At 44.4% G+C, this 22,221-nt stretch overlaps 1 protein-coding gene across 1 annotated transcript in view; it reads left to right on the top strand.

The window, feature by feature from the left end:
- LOC311233497 (receptor-type tyrosine-protein phosphatase N2-like) overlaps positions 1-22,221 on the top strand; it is a gene marked incomplete at both ends in the record, with an annotated part of 758,095 nt that overhangs the window by 373,111 nt on the left and 362,763 nt on the right. The gene's annotated exons all lie outside the window — the stretch shown is intronic.

Genomic DNA, 22,221 nt, shown 5'->3' with positions numbered 1-22,221 from the left:
TTTGTCAAGTGCACCAAACTTTCTGAACAATGTCACGCGATCGAAAAGGGCGCTTGTCTATTGGATATATAGAATCCCCAAAACAGGCTTCAGGGACAGCTCTACAGCGCACATACACACACACACCACATTATTCTGCGAAGCAGCCCAGCGCACACACATACAGTACACCACATTATTCTGCGAAGCAGCCCAGCGCACACACATACACCACATTATTCTGCGAAGCAGCCCAGCGCACACACATACACACACACACCACATTATTCTGCGAAGCAGCCTGCAGCCCAGCGCACACACTTACACATACAGTACACCACATTATTCCCCGGAGCAGCCCAGCGCACACACATTATTCTCATATATTGCTGAAATGCTGACACAGTTTTTTAACTTTGATGTGACATTGGTCGATTGTTCGATTGAAGCTCATTGCCATCCATTCTGATTGACAAGCTAAAAGCAATTGGTTTTGATAGTCTATCAGTGAGCTGGATGCAATCCTCCCTGGAGGGGAGAGATCAGATGGTGGAGGTAAAAGGTACCCTATCCCCCTCCCAGTGAGCTGTGGTGTTCCACAAGGAAGCATACTAGGTCCGCTACTGTTCCTAATTTATGCAAATGACATGTCGTCAGCTTGTGACTGCAACTTGTTCCTGTTTGCGGACGACTCAGCCCTGCTGGTTTCTGACAAGAACAAGTTACAGGTTGAAAAAACCCTCGGCTTGGAACTAGGCAAAATCTGCACCTGGCTCGCTGATAACAAACTATCATTACACCTGGGTAAGTCCATTCTCTTCGGTTCAAATAACAAACTCAGCAAGACGACGGCTTCTCAGTTACAGGAGGAAAGGAAAGATGAAATTACATACCTAGGTTCCATCCTAGAGGCAAATCTTTCCTGTGACAAAATGGCATCCAATGTAATAATAAAAAAAAAAAAGGCAAACAACAAACTCGATTCTTGTACCGGATCTCCTCTCTGGTAAACAAGAATACCCTGAAGACTCTGGCAGGAGCACTCATTCAAGGGTACTACGACTATGCTTGCACCTCATGGTACCAAAGCACCTCAAAGGCGCTAAAAACAAAATTACAAACATCACAAAAAAAACTAGTCAGACTACTGCTTGACCTTACTCCTAGAACCCACCTCACCCCTGCCCACCTAGGATGGCTTAGAGTAGACGACAGAGTACAGCAACTTGCAATGGGCCTGGTCTACAAGATACACTACAACACGACTAAGGTACCCAAGTACATGTCAAATTACTTCCCAAAGGTCATTGAATACCATGACCACAACACCAGAGGGAGCTCCACAAATCATGTTAAACCCAGATTCGGCTCAAACAAGGGACTAAACACGTTTAGCAATTATGCCACATCAATGTGGAACGCACTACCCACAGCCGTAAAGGAATGTGAATCACTACCCACTTTCAAAACCACTCTCAAAGAGCACCTACGGGAGACTGCAATTCGAAACAGGCCCCTGTAAATGTCCTAACCCAAGCCCCTCCAATGTACAGTAAATGTCCTAACCCAATAATACACGAGACCCGCTTCTTGGGACCAAGTAAGGTTTCGTCAATAATCCAATGTACAGCTACCCCCTCCACCCCCCCCCCCCCCCCCCCCCACCCCGCCTACCCAACTCCCTCCGCGTTTGGTCCGATGAGCGTTCACACCACAAAAGTATGTACCAGGGTCCACTTGGAAGCGAACCGAGACCTAATTTATGAATATATAAGTGTGCGGTGGTACAATCCCTGTTCTTAACTCATTATGCGCCATCGCTTAATGCGCGAGAGGGCGCTAGAATGCCACCGCTTTAATCAATGGGGGGACTGCGAGATTTGCGAGTGCTTAAAATATATCTTAAATTATAGCTATGGGTCGTCTAATACACCCGTCGATTATCAGTGATGTACAATGTACAAAACGGATAGTTTTTTTTATCCGTACATTTCCGTTTTATACCGTTTTGAATATGAATATAGTTTTGGTGCTTCTGAGTAATTCCAGGAAAAGACGCGATAATAGCCCTTTAGTGGAATACACTAAACACATTGTAATTTTTCGCCTGATTATCGAATCTTCCTGAAATCAACGCTAGATCATCATTATTATCCTTCCTCATGCAAGAATGAAAAGAGCCCTGGACCGCGGGGCTCCCCCGCCACCTCCTCCCACCCAACGCCACACAGCCACACACACACACACACACACACACACACACACACACACACACACACACACACACACACACACACACACACACACACACACACACACACACACACACACGCACGCACACACACACACACACACACACACACACACACACACGATAACGATTAAAACCCGACTTTTCTCGCGATTGGCGCTGAGCGGTTGGCGAGTTAACCCGACTTTTTCCGTGATTGGCGCAGAATGAGTTAAGGGCTTTATTTGGGAGGAATCATAGTGATTCCTTCATGTCAACTCTACAGGCCTCCTTGGAATGAATGAATCATCATTTAAATAAATATGACAATGTGTTATATTTATTTAAACCTTATATTTACTGTTGTGTTAGTAGGGACGGTTGGGGAATCCCAAAATCGGTCTTAAATGGCCCTAAGAGCAAATTTTTTTCATAAATCCGTTGGAGAAATGAGACCCATTGATTTCATCCAGTAGATCAAATCAAATCAAATCAAATCAAATTTATTTATAAGGCCCGACAACACACGTTAATGTCCCCATGGGCCGTACAGGTCTTCTTTAAACAAGTCAAGAAGAAAACATAACAATAAGTCAAGAACAGAACAAGAACACCATAAGGTCCAAACATTTTTAGATGAATGCAAAAAATTTAAATTAAAAATTAAAGAATGCAAGCACTCCCAGACATACCCCACGCGAAGGTAAGGAAAAACTCACTAAAACCTAACAATAGGGAAAAAAGCTCCACAGGCAGTGTGGAGGAGAGAAACCTTAGAAGGGCCATTAAAGGGGGGATCTCCCTTCTTAGATGTTGGTGATAGTAGTGTTGCAGACGGACAGTTGGTAAGCATGCACTCATGTGTGTAGTGAAACACAGATGAGTGCATGCAATAGCAACTGAACATTTTGAAAGATTAAAGATAAAGCAAATAGCGATAGCAACTGAACATTTTGAAAGATAGAGCTGATAGCGGATCTATTTGAGGCACAGGGGCGGCGCAAAGAGGGTCACGTCCTCCCCGTCTTAGTCACGGGACATTCAACACTCCGGTCATTGCTCAGGGACAGCCGGAGACAGGGAGATAGGGGGTGGCGCAGAGAGGGTCGCGAACTCCCCGACATCATCGCGGGACGTCCGGCACTCCGGTCACCACTACGAGACCTCCGGAGACAGGGGGGCACGCAGAGGGGGTCGCAACCTCCCGGCCTTCATCACGGGATGTCCGACACTCCGGTCAGCACTCCAGGACAGCAAGTCATAGGGGGACAGGGAGACGGGACAGGCGTTAGACAGCTCATGTGATTGTAGTGGGCGGACATAGCAATAGATACAAGTGGTAAGCATATATGTGAAAGGAGTAGATATATGAAGTAAGCATATTATGTGAATAGAATAGAAGTACTTAACCCAGCAATGAAACCGCGTTGACTGTTAATCTGTTAACAGTCTGTTAATGCTGTTAATCAGTTGACAGGACCACGGACAGACGACGGTAAATAACTGATCCAAGGCCTCGGAGGTGCATGTAGAGCAGTCACTACAATCTTGGCCAAGACCCCGAGGCATCCATCACCTTAGTCAGCGCCAGGAGACGGGCACTCAGAGAGATGGGGGAGGGAGGGGGGGGGGGAGGGAAGGGGGGAGGGAAGGGGGGGAGGGGGGGGGGAGGGGGGAAGAGTTAGAGAGTTCCCATGTTTGTGGTGCTGCAAAAGAGCAGACATGTAGTACCCTGTAGTGCCATGTAGTACCCCGTAGTGCCATGTAATACCCTGTAGTGCCCTGTAGTACCCTGTAGTGCCATGTAGTACCCCGTAGTGCACTGTAGTACCATGTAGTACCATGTAGTACCCCGTAGTGCCATGTAGTGCCATGTAGTGCCACGCAGTACCATATAGAGCCATGTAGTACCCCGTAGTGCCATGTAGTACCATGCAGTACCCCGTAGTACCATGCAGCACCCTGTACCCTAACTAAACTACCCTGTAGTAAACTACCCAGTAGTACCATGTAGTACCCTGTACCCTAACTAAACTAGACAGATTAATCTAAAGGTCAGTCCCCGACCAGGTGAGATCAGGGTAGGTTGAAGGAGAGAGAGAAAAGATGAGTCTTAAGCAGGGATTTAAAAGCTTCGACAGAGCAGGTGCACCTGATGACGGCAGGTAATTTGTTCCACAGGTAGGGAGCGCGGTAGACAAAGGCTCTGTAGCCTGCGGATTTCTTTTTAACCCTAGGGATCGATAGAAGCCCCGCATTTTGTGAGCGCAGGGCACGAGCGGGCGAGTATCGGGAGATGAGATCAGATAGAAGCCCATTTAAAATTTTGTAGGTGAGGGGTAGCACTTTAAAGTCAGATCGGGCTTGGATAGGAAGCCAGTGTAGGGCGGACAAAACTGGTGTGATGTGATCAAATTTTCTAGTTCTAGTTAGTAGAAGGATTGCTTGAGCTGGCAACCTGTGTCTCCGGATGATTTCGGTCTCACTTGAAAAGAAAAGTGATATTCTTCTAAATATTCTTTTACGGGCACGCCTGGCATTATGATGCCTGTGTCTGGCAACAATTACTGCTGCCATGATCACCTGTGACGCTGGCAGTGATGCTGGCATGATGCCCCTTTATAGCGCTTAGGGCTTTGCGCTTAGTTACCACCATGTCTGTGAAGACGGTAGGTGCGTCGCGTTAACCTCTTCCACCCGGAGCCTATTTTCTGAAAATCCGCCTAAAATATATACCTAGGTAAATGGAATATTGCTCCACTTCTACAAGGTCCATTTGCATATACTTGTTATCTAGGGACATCTATGGACCTCAGTGAATGTATTCACAGTGTCAGAAATATTGTGTCTATTACTAGGCTTGCTTAAATTGTGATGAAACAAAGGAGAATATGAATTATGATTTTTCTTTGCATCTTTGACAGTGAATAACACCATGCTAATAATGACATTATTAAACCTTCTTGAGATCATGTGTACAAAACATCTAAGGAAATGGATAAAGGGAAGATGATTAAACAGAAGGTTCTGTAGATACTGTACTGAATTCTCCCATCCGGACCAATGCAATTTGAAATATTATTATAGAATACACAATAGCAGGCTTATAAATTACCTTATTATAGCCAATTCGCACATTTATATATATATATACGTGTAGCCGGTGTGATCTCGCTCTGCATTGTGTTTCGATTCGACCCCTGTTAAGGGATCGCCCTGAGTAGGAGTTGAACCCCGGTCTCCCGCGCCGCGGGCGGCATCACATACCACTGTACCAAGAGGTGAATTCACTTCTTGCTATTGGGTCTGGATGCCTCCCGGGGAGTGAGTTTACTTGCAGTACCGCTTAACGTCCACAGCCACTTCACTATACAAGTCCCTCGTGACTGTGGATAGACATGCGGTACCTCCGTTATACTCACCCCCCTAAACTCACTCCACCCAGGGCATCCGGGTCACGGCACCAAGTGTGACCGGTGTAGTTAGACGGCGTTGTGTATAAGATGACAGACAGGGAGACTGTTGGTTGTATTTATCTTCAGCCTGTTTGGTTACAAAGGCACAAAATGCAGCAGCATTAGGGATACAGTCATGACGTTCTGAAACACGAGCTGTCTCATACCTCGGAGACACTCACTCATTAGAATTACACATTAGAATACAACATTAGAAAAATACATTGGAAAAATAAACAATTCAATACAAAATGGACCAAAAACATGGGAGCTACTGTACACACATACCTGTTTGGTTACAAAGGCACAAAATGCAGCAGCATTAGGGATACAGTCATGACGTTCTGCAACACGAGCTGCGATTGAGAAAAGACGTGACGTCCATTAGCCTGTTACCAGCGCACGTGCTGTGTGTGAACCCCCCACTCATGCTAGCTTAAAGTGCATTTATCAAGTTCCCTAACACAGTCAAACCTCCCGCAAAACAACTGCACAAGTACACATTATCAGCATGAGTTACATTACAAACTCGTTTGACAGTTTAGGAATATAATATACAATATTTAACAACTTTTATATCGAAATCTATTATTGAACATGGAGCAAGACCTCACCTGTCTCATACCTCGGAGACACTGGCGCATTAACACTTTGGTTGCCATGGGTTAAATTCATGATATACCATAGGTTGCCGGCTCTATTTGTCTATGGAGAAGTACCCCTTCTTTGCATGGCTATAACTTTTTAAATTCTATTGCTACATTGCCATTATTAGGGCCCATTCAAAGTCCTATATGTATTGTTCATTGTGTAGCAACGTTAAACTTTTTCATTCACATATTCATAGTAAAGTATGGTCTAATGTATAAGTATGTTTTCATCTCTTTCTGCAGCTTTCTCCAGAACGTGATCTATAGCCCCAAATGCATTATATTGATGATGCAATACAGTTTTATGGCAATCAGCGCGATATAAAAAATTCCAACTAGACGTACTTCTAGAAGTTACTACACATCATCTGATGTTGACCGGATGGGCTAGGGGGCGTTTATAATTCCGTGGGCAGCGTTATACCCGGTCCATTTCCAGCTTGTATAATGGTATATACGTCCAAATCATGTTGTTTATCGAGTTATTGGCAATCGATCGCTATGTAGTGTGTCGAGATCGAGTCCCGGAACCTATAGCGAGTGCCCGGAAGTAATACGGCCGATCAGCACAACCTCCATAGCACTTCCTGTTAAGCGATTGCGCCGATCGGCCACCAGATGGCGCTCCTGAACCGCCAGAGAGCTCAGTGGGTCCTCCTGGTGGATCTCAGGCCAGCGTAGGGGAAATATGAATCCGATCGCAGATTTTTGAAATATTGATATAAGGACGCTGTAAAGCGTCCTCCGGCAACTTGAGCATGGCTGGGAATGACGCTTTTAAGCGTTTTCCGGCAGTCAAAGTGTTAACACTAGCACAGCCGACAAGGGGTCAAATGACCCCTAGGCATTTTCAATAAATGTATCCTTGTCACTCGGTCGAGCTCCAGCTCTGTCACTCAATGACTTTTCCTAAAAGTACCCGTTTTATCTCGCACGGTTTCTGAAATTTCTAAATGACTTCAGGAAAATGTAATTATAACGTTATTCCACATATATGGAATATATATGTGGAAAGTCACAGCACTTTGCAAGCGTCTAGCGCAGGGGTGGCCAACCCATGGCTTGCGAGCCGCATGTGGCTCTTTGCCCGTCAATGTGTGGCTCTTCCATCCAAAAAAATTAAATAAAAATTATAATATTTTTATTTATTATTATTATTATTTTAAAATGTTTTACCCAAACCTGTGGTAAACCTCATATTTGTATATTAAGAGGTAATTATATAGTTTACACTGTTTATTTTTCTCATATTTCTCAAGCTGTGGGGTCATCTGACCCCTTCCGGCGTGAATCAGTGACATTTTCTCCATGGCTGTTCTAGTGTTAAACAGGAACCAGACAATATGCGTTCTCCGGAGGTGCCGATTTCAAAATAAAAGACTTAGCTCCCAAAAGTGCCATTAAATAATACAAAAGCAATCAAATAAAACCAAAGCAATCAAATAAAACGTTAAGGATTATTAGTGGAATGTATTAAAGTGTATTTTGTGATGGGGTGTAATTATCCATACAAGGCAACAAGGCACTTGTTACATTCACCCCCCAGAATTACACCCACATTGAAATATTTTTTTGCCTTCCTCGTGTCACACTAGTCACAAGCTTACTATGAGAACCACACACTGCGGAACAATCCAACGATACCTGTCACCTAATAAAAGGCCAAGAGGGCACTAGGAGTGGCCAACTCCCACCATACCTCCAGGGATAACGACGGTGCCTTATACACCATCCAGCTACACTTGACTATACCTTGACGAGGGCACATACACATAAATACAAATTTTACTCCTTTTCATCACAAAGGACACTGTATCAGGCTGTAAGTGCTATACACATTACTGTAGCTGACCTCTACACATGTTGGATAGAGGCTTGTGGCTCGAAGCCCATCATACTTTCAAGCTGGACCATTGTCTCTATCAGCCGAAAGACTGGCTTGATGACCCTACCGAACCTGGACATGTAGAGTTCAGTGGTCTGTGGACCCTGGCTCTGACCAGACACACTGACCTCGCAAAGGCGATTGGTCTGGCCTTCTCCTCCCCGACAGGGACTTGAGAGAGCACTGCTCTAATACTGTCCAGCGACGCGTCAGTGGAGAGGATGAACGGCCTCTCAAAGTCCGGGTGAGCCAGCACTACACAGTTGACGAGCGCCCTCTTGAGCTCCTCAAACACAGTCTCACAGGCGGGAGTCCAGTCCTCAGGAGTCAGCTACCAGAACGTACTGTACCAGCTCTCGTACGTCCAGCACTGGTCTTCCCTTTTCTCTTCTGGCCAGTTGTCAAGGCGAAGAGGGGCTTGGCTATACTGGAGCAGCCATGAATGAAATTTTGGTAATACAACACCATGCCGAGGAAGGATCTTACTCTCTTCTGAGCGGGAGTGCGGCCATCAGAGTCCATCAGATCCTCTCTCTGGAAGCCAGAGATGACGGAGACCTTTTCTTGGTCGACAGAGACTCCACTGGCATCGACCACATGACCCAGGAACCTGACCGACCTCTGTAAGAAGTTGCATTTCTTCTGTGAGAGCTTGAGGTTGTTCACTCTGAGTCTGCAGAAGACCACCTCCAATCGCTTCAGCGCCTCCTCCTCAGATGGCGCAAACACCAGCAAGTTGTCCAAGTAGCACAAGAGGCTGGAGTAGTTGAGGTCGCCAAAGATGCCGAGCATCATACGCATGAAAGATGCCGGACTGTTGCACAGGCCTTGTGGGAGTCTGTTGTACTCGTATAAGCCCAGTGGTGTTGTGAAGGCAGTGTACCGCCGGTCAGACACATGGAGAGGGACATTGTAGAACCCTGAGGTCAGATCCATGGTGCTAAAGAAAGCATTCCCACCAAGGGCAGCAAGGTAGTTGGATTGATGGGGCAACGGATGAGCATCTTTGACGGTCTTTGCGTTGAACCAGCGGAAAGTGTTATGACTGCTGTCTTGACACACTTCGCATGGGTCGTGCTGGTAAGACTGCCGACCGGGACTATGCTGTTTGTGCGGGTAACTCTGCTGATTCGTCTGGCCTGGTTGCGCGAGTAACTCTGCTGACTCGGTCTGGCCTGGTTGTGCGAGTAACTCTGCTGACTCGGTCTGGCCTGGTTGCGTGAGTGGTACCTCTGCCCATTACTTGGCTGGATGTGGGAGCGAGACGGCTGACCAGGCTGAGCCTGTACTGCTGGGGCCAGCGAGGCCGAACACAGTGAGAGCACACGGTCTAACAAGTCAACCACCTGATGAAGGCCAGGGTCTACAGAGGAGGGACTCGCAGGAGCAGAAGAAAGAGAAGGAGTCATCAAGATGGGTGTAGGAGGGCTGAGGGCCTGCGCTGCAGCTAAGACCCTGTGGGGCTCACCAAGCCGTTCATGAGAAGAGCCAAAGGAGGGAGGCTGCGATGACTGTATGACAACCGAAGACTGCTGGGCCCCACCATACGGGACAGGAGGGGATGGGCCACCAGCCAATGGGCTCTGACTGCATGCCGAGATGTTAACCTGCTGCACCCATGAACTGGATCTCCTCTGGTTTCTCTGGTAACCATCTAGACGCTCCTGGACCTCAGCTGCAGTCCACTGCTCTACAGGCTTCAGCTGGAAGGACATGGCTAGACTGGGATCTGGGCAGTGTGTAATTAACATCATCACGACCTCGGCGCTCGAATCATCAACACACCGACCCCGGCGACGTAGACACTCATCTGCAACATAGATTGCTTTATTCAGCCGGACCCAGTAATCCATCACTCCCTCACTAGGCCTGGGAACCATGGCATAGAAGTCGGCCATGGGCATACTGGAGTATGTCAGCTCGCTGAAGTTACGCTTTAAAATGTCAAACACAGCTGCGGGGGTCATATTGGCAAACAACTCAGGCCGGCTATGCAGTGACACCTTCACTATGTCTCTAGCTTTACCAGTCAACCTGCCCATCACTAGATCACACAATTCTCTGTCGGTTTTACAACTCATTCTACTCAGATACACCAGCATCATGTCTTCCCACTCATGTATGGAGAATGGCTCAGTGCGATCACCTCTGAAGAACGGAGGTGGTTTCGTCTCCGCCTGCACTATTACTTTCATCCTTGACATGTCTGCACACCCAGAAACACATTGTGGCTGAGGTGCGGGACCTGGGGCTCAGGGGTGGGGACCTGGGGCTGAGTAGCCGCATTTCTGCAGACCCCTCTCTGATTGGTTGAGGCCATTTCTGCAGACCCCTCTCTGATTGGCCGAGCACGCGCATGCGCATGAGCCGCGACAAGCTCCTCTAGCCAGGAGTCGAAACTCTGTTAAGCTCCAGAGAGAGAGGCTGAAAACCCACAGTTGTTGCCCGACGGATGGGAGCCGAATCCCGGATCCGAGTTTTCTGACGAATAGCCCCAAAACATGGAGGTCGCAAACGCAATTTATACGCATGGAAGTATTGATTACGCCATAACAAATCATTAAAAAAATATACCGTTAACTGGAATATGTTGTGTGTGCCTTTACACATATGTTGGATAGGATTATGTAATTGGTTTGTCATTAAAAACCAATAATAATCGCTCGCCAGCTTCGCTGACCAGAGCTCTCTCAGATTCAAAGTTTTAATTGCAGCCTGGAACATACATGTTTCGGAACCAATGTGTAACTAGACAGTTACAATATAACATTTATATTAATTAACCCAGTTAATGCCTTAAGAGAAAGAGTCTGGTGGTCTATTGCTACGGAAATGTTGTGTCTTACTAATAATAACTAATTCCTTGGTCAATAGAAGTCTCTGTGATACTTTCTGAATATGATTTGGGAACATCAAATGGGCAGGCCGCAAAATAACAACGTTACAATGTACAGTTTCTGACAGCTGGCTGTGTTGTGAAATGTGCATAACGTTATGAATAAACCGCGAAGTCACGCGAAATAACGTTATACGCGAATCTGTTATTATTAGTAAGACACAACATTTCCGTAGCAATTGACCACCAGACTCTTTCTCTTAAGGCATTAACTGGGTTAATTAATATAAATGTTATATTGTAACTGTCTAGTTACACATTGGTTCCGAAACATGTATGTTCCAGGCTGCAATTAAAACTTTGAATCTGAAAGAGCTCTGGTCAGCGAAGCCGGCGAGCGATTATTATTGGTTTTTAATGACAAACCAATTACATAATCCTATCCAACATATGTGTAAAGGCACACACAACATATTCCAGTTAACGGTATATTTTTTTAATGATTCGTTATGGCGTAATCAATACTTCCATGCGTATAAATTGCATTTGCGACCTCCATGTTTTGGGGCTATTCATCAGAAAACTCGGATCCGGGATTCGGCTCCCATCCGTCGGGCAACAACTGTGGGTTTTCAGCCTCTCTCTCTGGAGCTTAACAGAGTTTCGACTCCTGGCTAGAGGAGCTTGTCGCGGCTCATGCGCATGCGCGCGCTCGGCCAATCAGAGAGGGGTCTGCAGAAATGGCCTCAACCAATCAGAGAGGGGTCTGCAGAAATGCGGCTACGAATTGTAGAGACGCTGAGGGGAGGGGCCCTGGGGCTGATAACTGGACTGGTGTATGGCATGTAGAGTAGATGTAATTTGTTCTCCTATTTGTATAGCAAGGTATGTGACGAGGCTGCCTAAATCCTCTGACCTAACGGCCTGCGGGGCTGCGTCATCGCCATGCGTGATGGGAGTAGATGTAGCCACTGGCCCCACTGCATCTAACACTGACTGGCGAACTGTGCACTGACTCAGTTCTGCAGGACCCACTGGCCTTCCCCTCCCATACATACGAACTGACTGACCCAGTTCTGCAGGACCCACTGGTCTACCCCTCCCCCACACAAAAGCTGACCGACCCCTGCCGTATTTTATTTATTTATCCTTTATTTATCCAGGAATGTCCCATTGAGATACAAGATCTCTTCTTCCAGGGAGTCCTGACCAACACGGCACACAACAAGTTTCAACATAAAACAGGGCATTAAACAAAAAACATACAATTCAAATATAAATACAGAAGGCCATTTGTGCAGTGGCAAGGAGCATAATCAGATCGGCAATAGCATCAGGTAAAACAGTTACATGTTTCATAAAGGGCTAATCGTAGCATACCTTTAAAAGCATTCACAGTAGGAAGTGCCTCTAGACAAAGTTTTACTTGCAGCGTATTCCATAAAAAGGGAGCATAGTGGGAGAATGCAGCTTTACCAAGCTCTGACTGCATCAAAGGAACATTTAAAAGCATCCCATTTGCTGCTCGTCTGGTATTAAAAAAGCAAGTATAAAAGGACAGAAGTCTGGAGATATATAAGGGCAGCTTACCTAGCAATGACTTAAGGATAAAAATCAACATGTGTGATTGTCTTCTTTGGTACAGAGAGGACCATCCTAATGACTGATACAAAGTGCAGTGGTGGGTGCAGGCGTTATACCCACCATCTCCAGATCCGGTGCGACAGCATCACTACTACTGACTCATCTGCCTCAGACATGTCTAAGAATAATAAAGAAAAATGCTTTAGAGGGCCATAAACTAAAAAAGAATTATGTGTGAATGTGTTAAAGGGCAACACTTGTTACTGCTCAGACTTTGAACACTAGACTACACACAAATACATGTAGGCTATGGCTATCCATTCACAATTTACCAGAACAGATAAGAAAAAGAAATATATATATATATATCTCATTACCAGCCAACCATATAAACGAATTACTTCCTAATTATATTTATATCTATACAGGGGTCATGTGTTGTATAGCAACACTTGTCACTGCTCAGACTTTGAACACTAGACTACACAGATACATGTAGGCTATCCATTCACAATATACCAGAACAAATGAGAAAAAGATATATATATATATATATATTGGTCATGTACAACTAGTGTTGTATCCAATTATTAATATGTATAATTACAATAATATTTATAATTACAATCTATAGCATACGCATATCAAACAAAAACAACCAACATCTCATGTGCGCTTATCCTATGCGCACACGTAATCATTCCTCGAAGCTGTAACGTTACTCAGCACAGCCAGTTGGGTGAAGAAGAGGCGTGCTCCCAGGCAGACGGCATCCCCGGGGAACAAACAAGCGTTGTCCGGAGTCCGGAGTCGCGGCACCACGTGTATCCGGTGTGATCTCGCTCTGCATTGTGTTTCGATTCGACCCCTGTTAAGGGATCGCCCTGAGTGGGAGTTGAACCCCGGTCTCCTGCGCCGCGGGCGGCATCACAGACCACTGTATCAAGAGGTGAATTCACTTCTTGCTATTGGGTCTGGATGCCTCTGGGGAGTGAGTTTACTTGCAGTACCGCTTAACGTCCACAGCCACTTCACTATACAAGTCTCTCGTGACTGTGGATAAACATGCGGTACCTCCATTACACTCACCCCCCTAAACTCACTCCACCCAGGGCATCCGGGTCACGGCACCAAGTGTGACCGGTGTAGTTAGACGGCGTTGTGTATAAGATGACAGACAGGGAGACTGTTGGTTGTATTTATTTTCAGCTTGTTTGGTTACAAAGGCACAAAATGCAGCAGCATTAGGGATACAGTCATGACGTTCTGCAACACGAGCTATCTCATACCTCGGAGACACTCACTCATTAGAATTACACATTAGAATACAACATTAGAAAAATACATTGGAAAAATAAACAATTCAATACAAAACGGACCAAAAACATGGGAGCTACTGTACACACATACCTGTTTGGTTACAAAGGCACAAAATGCAGCAGCATCAGGGATACAGTCATGACGTTCTGCAACACGAGCTGCGATTGAGAAAAGACGTGAAGTCCATTAGCCTGTTACCAGCGCACGTGCTGTGTGTGAACCCCCCACTCATGCTAGCTTAAAGTGCATTTATCAAGTTCCCTAACACAGTCAAACCTCCCGCAAAACAACTGCACAAGTACACATTATCAACATGAGTTACATTACAAACTCGTTTGACAGTTTAGGAATATAATATACAATATTTAACAACTTTTAGATCGAAATCTATTATTGAACATGGTGCAAGACCTCACCTGTCTCATACCTCGGAGACACTGGCGCATTAAACAGGAACCAGACAATCCTCCCATCGAATTACATTGTTTTCAGCAACTTTTCTCCTGTTATTTAAACAACTTTGTCGTCACAGAGAGGTAATGAAACGTTTGTAATATTGTATTATAGAATAAGCAAACGTTTGTCAGCAGGGTTTTTGGGCTGTATTTCATGTAAAAACTAGGGCTGTCAGTTTATCGCGTTAATTAGATTAATTAATTACACAGCAAATTATCGCGTTATGAAAATTAACTCAAAATTAATTACAATTTTTCTTTTCTTTTTTTATAATTTTTTTTTGTATCTCATTCATTCCATAAGAATGTAGAATACACATTTACAGACTTTTTTTGCATGTTCTTGGTATCTGATTCTAGGGACATCTATGAATCTCAGGGAATGTATTCCCAGTGTCAGAAATACTGTGGGCTAGATCCACAAAGAATGGATTGCACAGTGCAAGTTGCACCCTTACTTACAATTCATTATGAATTGAAAATGGGGGACCCTGATGTAAACAAGATGAAAGTATTTCTCTGGTCTGCATCCCCTTAACAATTGTGTGTATTGAGCCGTACTGTATTGTACCCATTCTGCAATCTGTTAATAACATTTTCATTCAATCAATCACCGAATGAAAATTTTATTTTGAGTAAATTGTAATGAACCAAATGAGAATATCAATAAATTGTTTTTTAATCTTTGACTGTAAATAACACCATGCTCAAATTGACCAGACCTGAAAAATTTAAGCAAATTAATAGATGGAAGATGATTAAACAGAAGGTTTTGTAGATACAGTACTGAATTCTGCCATCCGGACACATGCAATTTGAAATATGATTATAGAATATAGAATATCAGGCATAAAATGGTTATGCGATTAAAATGCGATTAATTAGATTAATTAATTACAAATCCTGTAATTAATTAGATTAATTTTTTTAATCGCCTGACAGCACTAGTAAAAACGTTTACTGTTAGTTTCCTTGCTCAGCCAGCATTAGCCTTCATTAGCTAACAGAAGCTAGTGGTTAAACAGGCCTGATTAGCTTTGAGCTAACGATCTTTCCCGACCTATACTTGATGTATTCATTCCATTCTAAACATAACGTTAGTTTACTAAACATTACCTGTCTATATAACGTTGAGGAACAAATTATAAAGTGTGTGGGTGTGTGTTTTGGTGAACATTGGACCGCATTAGGAAAGAGGGCTGGGATCCGAAACAGGCTGAGATCCAGACGACACCGCACACCACTGCCCAGTATATTGCTAGCCAATGTACAATCAATAGACAATAAACTGGATGACATCCGAGCAAGGATTCAATATCAAAGAGACGTTAGGGACTGCAATGTCCTTTGCTTCACCGAAACATGGCTCACACCGGAGGTTCCAGATCACGCAATTCAACCAGCGGATCACTTCTTTATCCATCGCAAGGACAGATCAGCAGAGTCCGGTAAACAACGTGGAGGAGGTATTGCCTTCATGTTTAACAAAAATTGGAGTGATCCAACGAACGTGAAGGAATTATCCAACCACTGCTCCCCAGAACTGGAATATATAACCATCAAGTGTCGTCCTTTCTTCCTCCCGAGGGAGTTAACGGCGATCGTCCTGATCGGAGTGTATATTCCACCGCAAGCCAGCAACAAGGTTGCGCTCTCCAGACTACACGACGAGGTAAATAGAATACAAGTGGCTAACGTTAACGCCGCCATTTTAGTACTGGGAGATTTCAATAGCGCCAATCTGAGAAAGGTATTGCCTGACTTCTATCAGCATGTGACTTGCAACACCAGAGGCGGTAACATCCTAGATCACTGTTACACGCAATTTAAAGGTGGCTACAAGGCTCATTCTGATAGTGGCTTTGGTAAATCAGATCACGCGTCAATTTTTCTTTCACCAAAGTACAAACAGAGAATTAAAAGTACTCCCGTAGTCTCGCGAGAGGTGCAGAAATGGGATCTGACGTCAGAAGAGACGATCCGGTCAGTGTTTCACCACACAGACTGGATTGTGTTCCGCGACACAGATAACATTAATGCCTACACGGAGACAGTGCTGGACTATGTTTGTACTAGGGTGAAAGAAACAATCCCCACTACCAAAATGAAAGTTTACCCAAATCAAAAACCCTGGGTAGACAAATCCGTCCGTGAAGCTCTGAGAGAGCGCACCAAAGCATACAATGACGGCCTAGTGGCAGGCAACATGAATGACCACAAGGTGGCGCGACACAACGTAAGGAGGACAGTGTCAGAGGCCAAACGGCGCTACAGGGATAAAATTGAACTCCAGTTTGAACAAGCTGACTCTAGAGCTATGTGGCAGGGGCTCAAAACGATGACAGACTACAAAGGTGCCTCCCTCAAACTGAACAGTGACATCTCCTTAGCAAACGACCTCAATACCTTCTATGCGAGGTTTGATGCTGGTAATAACAACACCAGCTCACAAGCCTCGGCAATGGGGGGGGGGGGGGGGTCGGCTGCTGATGGAGGCGCAGTGTTCAGGGTAACAGAGCATGAGGTGAGGCGGACCTTTAAAAAAGTGAATATCAGGAAGGCAGCAGGTCCGGACGGCATCCCCGGCCGCGTCCTAAAAGTCTGTGCCGACCAACTGGCCCCAGTATTCACTGACATATTTAACCTGTCCTTAGAACAGGCTGTCATCCCCACCTGCCTGAAGAAGTCCACTATTATCCCTGTACCCAAAAAATCCAAGCCTGCTTGCCTCAACGACTACCGCCCTGTAGCTCTCACCTCCATAGCCATGAAGTGCTTTGAGAAGCTAGTAAAGGGCTACATCTGCTCCTCCCTCCCCATCAACATGGACCCCCTGCAATTTGCATACCGCCCCAACAGGTCCACGGAGGACGCCATATCCCATGTGCTGCACACAGCAGCATCACACCTGGACAAGAGGCAGGGGAACTATGTGAGAATGCTATTCATCGACTACAGCTCGGCATTCAATACCATAGTCCCCTCCATACTCATAGCCAAGCTCAGGGACCTGGGCTTGGGCTATGACCTCTGCCAGTGGGTCTTGGACTTCCTGACTGGCAGACCCCAGGTGGTGAGAGCAGGCAACTGCACCTCCTCATCCATCACCCTCAACATAGGGGCCCCCCAGGGCTGTGTTCTGAGTCCCCTCCTCTACTCCCTGTACACACACGACTGTGTGGCTCAGCGGAGTAGCAATACAATCGTCAAATTTGCTGACGACACAGTGGTGGTGGGCCTGATCTCTGCCAACGACGAGAGGGCCTACCTGGAAGAGGTCAAGGTCCTGGCGGGATGGTGCCAGGAAAACAGCCTCTCCCTGAACGTCAGCAAAACAAAGGAGATGATTGTGGACTTCAGGAGGTCGGGGGTCAAGGACTACAGCCCCCTCAGCATCGACGGGGCACCGGTTGAGAGAGTCAACAGCTTCAAGTACCTCGGAGCCTACATATCCGAGGACTTGACATGGACCACACACATTAACAGTGTGGTGAAGAAGGCACGACAACGCCTCTACTTCCTCAGGCGCCTAAGGAAGTTCCAAGTCAGCCAGAAGATCCTTAAGAACTTCTACTCATGTACAATAGAGAGCATCTTGACCGGCAACATCACCTCCTGGTTTGGGAATAGCACTGCAAAAGACCGAAGCAGACTACAAAGAGTGACACGTTCAGCCGAACGCACAATTGGAGGGGGGCTCCCCACCCTCCAGAACATTTACTACAAGCGTTGCAAGGGCAAGGCTAAGAGAATCATTAAAGACTCCAGTCACCCGAACAACTGCCTCTTTGAACTGCTGCGGTCAGGCAAGCGATACCGGAGTCTCAAGGCGAGCACAGAAAGACTCAGAAGTAGCTTCTATCCCCAGGCCATCAGGCTGCTAAACGAACAATGAATGAACACTACACAACAACAACCACCAAACGCACATAGCACACACATCCACACGCACACACTCACTTTAAACAAACACACTGTAGCACCCACTCCACACACTTTATAGCACACACCCACTTTAAACAAACACACTGTAGCACCCACTCCCCACACTTTATATTTATGGATGAAGGATTGCACTACAACTCGTACACCTTACTGTAAATTGTACCTAAAATTGTACCTCATCCCATTTCTGCTTTGCACTAGATAGTACTGTACATTAGTACACTGCATAGTATTGTGTATTGTATATTATATGGTAACTCAGAACATTGTACATATGTCTATACCGAACACTGTGACCTCATTTTCTTCTTCTAAATTCATGCTATATTATGTTATTATGTTATTTGATACTATCTTGTCTAGCACAGTCTCTGGAGCGTAACAGTAAGAAGCATTTTGTATGAAAGTATTCTGTACTTCTGTATGACAACTATTAAAGAACTTGAACTTGAACTTGAACATTAGCCTTCATTAGCTAACAGAAGCTAGTGGTTAAACAGGCCGGATTAGCTGTGGATGGCAAGTGTATGATGGCATCTACAATAATGCTTAGTATCTACAGATATGTAGGATTATATGCAGGTATACATATATCCCTCACCTATTCAAGTGGCATGAGATTAATCTTTATGGGTTTATTTATAACAGGACGGCATATCGCAAGAAAAGAGTCACAGCCAGCAACTTTGGTTTGGTGTTGAAAGCAGTGAAGAAACCAAAGACCCACCTGCAGGCGGCGGAGAAAGGATTTCTTTCTAGAAATGGATGACAACTAAACTTGAACTTGAAACTTGACCTTGCATTCATGACCTGTTGTAGTGCAGGATTTAATTCTGAATGTTTAGATTTGTTCCATTTTGGGAGAGCTGTTTTATGGTTAAAGCCTGTGGCTTCCGTTTATTTCCTTCCTCCCTAAATGTTACATTTATGAAGCTATTGTGACAGTATGAACAAAACAAGTCTGCCATTAAGTTTGACTTCTGAAGTCCTGCCTCGCATGTGCAGTGGAACACAGTATGATAAACATGGCATCTTAAGACATTCACAACTCTAGGCTCTTCCACCTGATATGCAATACACTTGAATCACAACTTCAGTTTCTTCACACACTTTAAAATGTTGTGGCAGACTGTCATAAACAGGTCTATAATAACATACCTGGACCAGGCTGTTGTGAAGCCAACCCGTCCAGTCAGGGCTTTAAGCACAGGTCCCGGCAGGAATAAACACAACGTTTTACAAAAGTAAATGATATTTAGTATATGAAGGGGAATGAAACTTGTAAACACACAACATGGAGAACAGCTGTGATCCGAGGTACACCAATCAGAGCCGTAAGTGTGGTGCGTCCTTTGTAATGACTGTACAGACATTTGGACTGGTGGAGTTCAAGTGCCCCAATGTTCCAAGTTTTGTGGACTGCAAATACATGAGCATGGCAGATGGCAAACATGTATTGAAAAAACAGCATTCATACTACTGGCAGGTTCAAGGGCAGCTTCTTACTTCAGGCTTGGAGTGGTGTGACTTTGTTGCACATGATGACTTGTTTGTGCAAAGGATATACAGAGATCCAGGTGTGTTGGCGAACATCAGACAGAAGGGTGACTGGTACTATTACTATGTGTATATGCAGAGCTTTTTAGGAAGGGCATAGGTCAAGCCAGATGTTCAGTGAGCCAAGTAGAAAGTACAGGTAATGGGTCCATGTCGTGATCCGGCTAGCCGTCGATGGATGGATCCCAAAGCGATCTGCCAGGTCAACTTCTGTGGATCCCAATGCCATGTACATTAGGTACAGGAACATCTCATCCAGCAGAGGAAGAGCATGTCTCTGTAAGAAATTGTACAAAACAGATCAGACAATTATTATGTCAAGCATTCATTTCCCACATATTTCCAATAGTCAGAAGAGGGAAAGAAATGTTTTTTTCCCAGATATTTACACAGCCATCTCATCTCTTACTGATGTCAAAAATACATGCATGCTATACGTATTCCTGCCATTTCCCTTGACCGAGGTACTGGCATCATAACTGCAGCTGGTCCATCTACATTGCATTATGGCTATTCAATGCTCTCTAAAGCAGTTAGGATGGGAGAAATGCAGAGAACAAATTTCCCCATCACCATGTTGCTGTACTTTTAATTACACCTGATCTTGATTACATACTTTTGTGGTATAGATATGCTACAGTAAAAACATACCTCACTTTTCAAAATACTAAATCTAAGGAACACAGGCATGCTTTATAAGCAAGGTTTCATATAATGGCATTTACAACATCATAAATTCTGCATTGTACCTCACTGTTACTAATTTTACTCTGTATTGTATGTATATTGAACATTCCTTTACTTACTTTTTAATTACTAATAAATATATAAATCAGTACCACTGAGTAATAATGCTAATCAGATGTATGTACAGAGTTGTAGTATTATGTCTAGTGATACAGGTATAAAGACACTATGGTAGTAGTCATACTGGCCAGCAGCGTAACTAGTAAGAGTAGGTAAGGGATATATGTATACCTGCATATAATCCTACATATCTGTAGATACTAAGCATTATTGTAGATGCCATCATACACTTGTCATCCACAGCTAATCCGGCCTGTTTAACCACTAGCTTCTGTTAGCTAATGAAGGCTAATGCGGTCCAATGTTCACCAAAACACACACCCACACACTTTATAATTTGTTCCTCAACGTTATATAGACAGGTAATGTTTTGTAAGCTAACGTTATGTTTAGAATGGAATGAATACATCAAGTATGGGTCGGGAAAGATCGTTAGCTCAAAGATAATCCGGCCTGTTTAACCACTAGCTTCTGTTAGCTAATGAAGGCTAATGCTGGCTGAGCAAGGAAACTAACAGTAAACGTTTTTACATGAAATACAGCCCGAAAACCCTGCTGACAAACGTTTGCTTATTAAATACATTCTATAATATAATATTACAAACGTTTCATTACCTCTCTGTGACAACAAAGTTGTTTAAATAACAGGAGAAAAGTAGCTGAAAACAATGTAATTCGATGGGACAGGAAGTACCATCCTCCACCAGGAAGTCCTACCGGAAGTGCATACTTCACGTTGTGCAAGTGGAGAATATGCGTGCTCCGGAAGGGAGGTGCCGATTTCAAAATAAAAGACTTAGCTCCCAAAAGTGCCAGTAAAAAATACGAAAGCAATCAAATAAAACCAAAGCAATAAATTAAAACGTTAAGGATTATTAGTGGAATGTATTAAAGTGTATTTTGTGATGGGGTGTAATTATCCATACAAGGCAACAAGGCACTTGTTACATACATAACATATATTATCTTTCAAATGCCCAAGTTCAATTTGGATTTAGTATCACCAGGCGTGCATGAGAACAGATAATGAAATATACTGTAATGTACAGTAGCTTTTTTATTTTGATCAGGGTGGCACCATCTTGAAACTATTTTCAAATCTAATTGTTGCTGAATGCTAACAATAGGCAAGAGAAACTAACTGCATTTTCAAATTTGTCAAAAACGTTACCTTTTGTGGTAAAATTATCCCAAATAATAACAGTTATTGAAATAATTCATAGAGAACCTTGAACCCCATACAACTTTAAGGGGAGTGTAGTTTTCCAAAATTCCAATGCAGATCCAGACCTATGGATCTCCGTTACAAAATGGCCGCAAAAAACTACAATTCCCATGGTTCAAGGTTTTACAAAATGGTTGCCTCTCCCGGATTATACAGACATTCCAAAGAGGAAAATCTATCTATATAGCACTTCAACCTATTCCTAAACTAACGTATTGATGATAATATACATTATAAATGCTGTTGTGACATGTTCATGATTTTTATACTTGAATACGCTGACGGACCGCATG

Source organism: Notolepis coatsorum (assembly GCF_963971535.1).
Source record: "Notolepis coatsorum genome assembly, chromosome: 8".
Classification (NCBI taxonomy): Eukaryota; Metazoa; Chordata; class Actinopteri; order Aulopiformes; family Paralepididae; genus Notolepis; species Notolepis coatsorum.
This window is presented reverse-complemented; position numbering and strand designations above follow the sequence as displayed.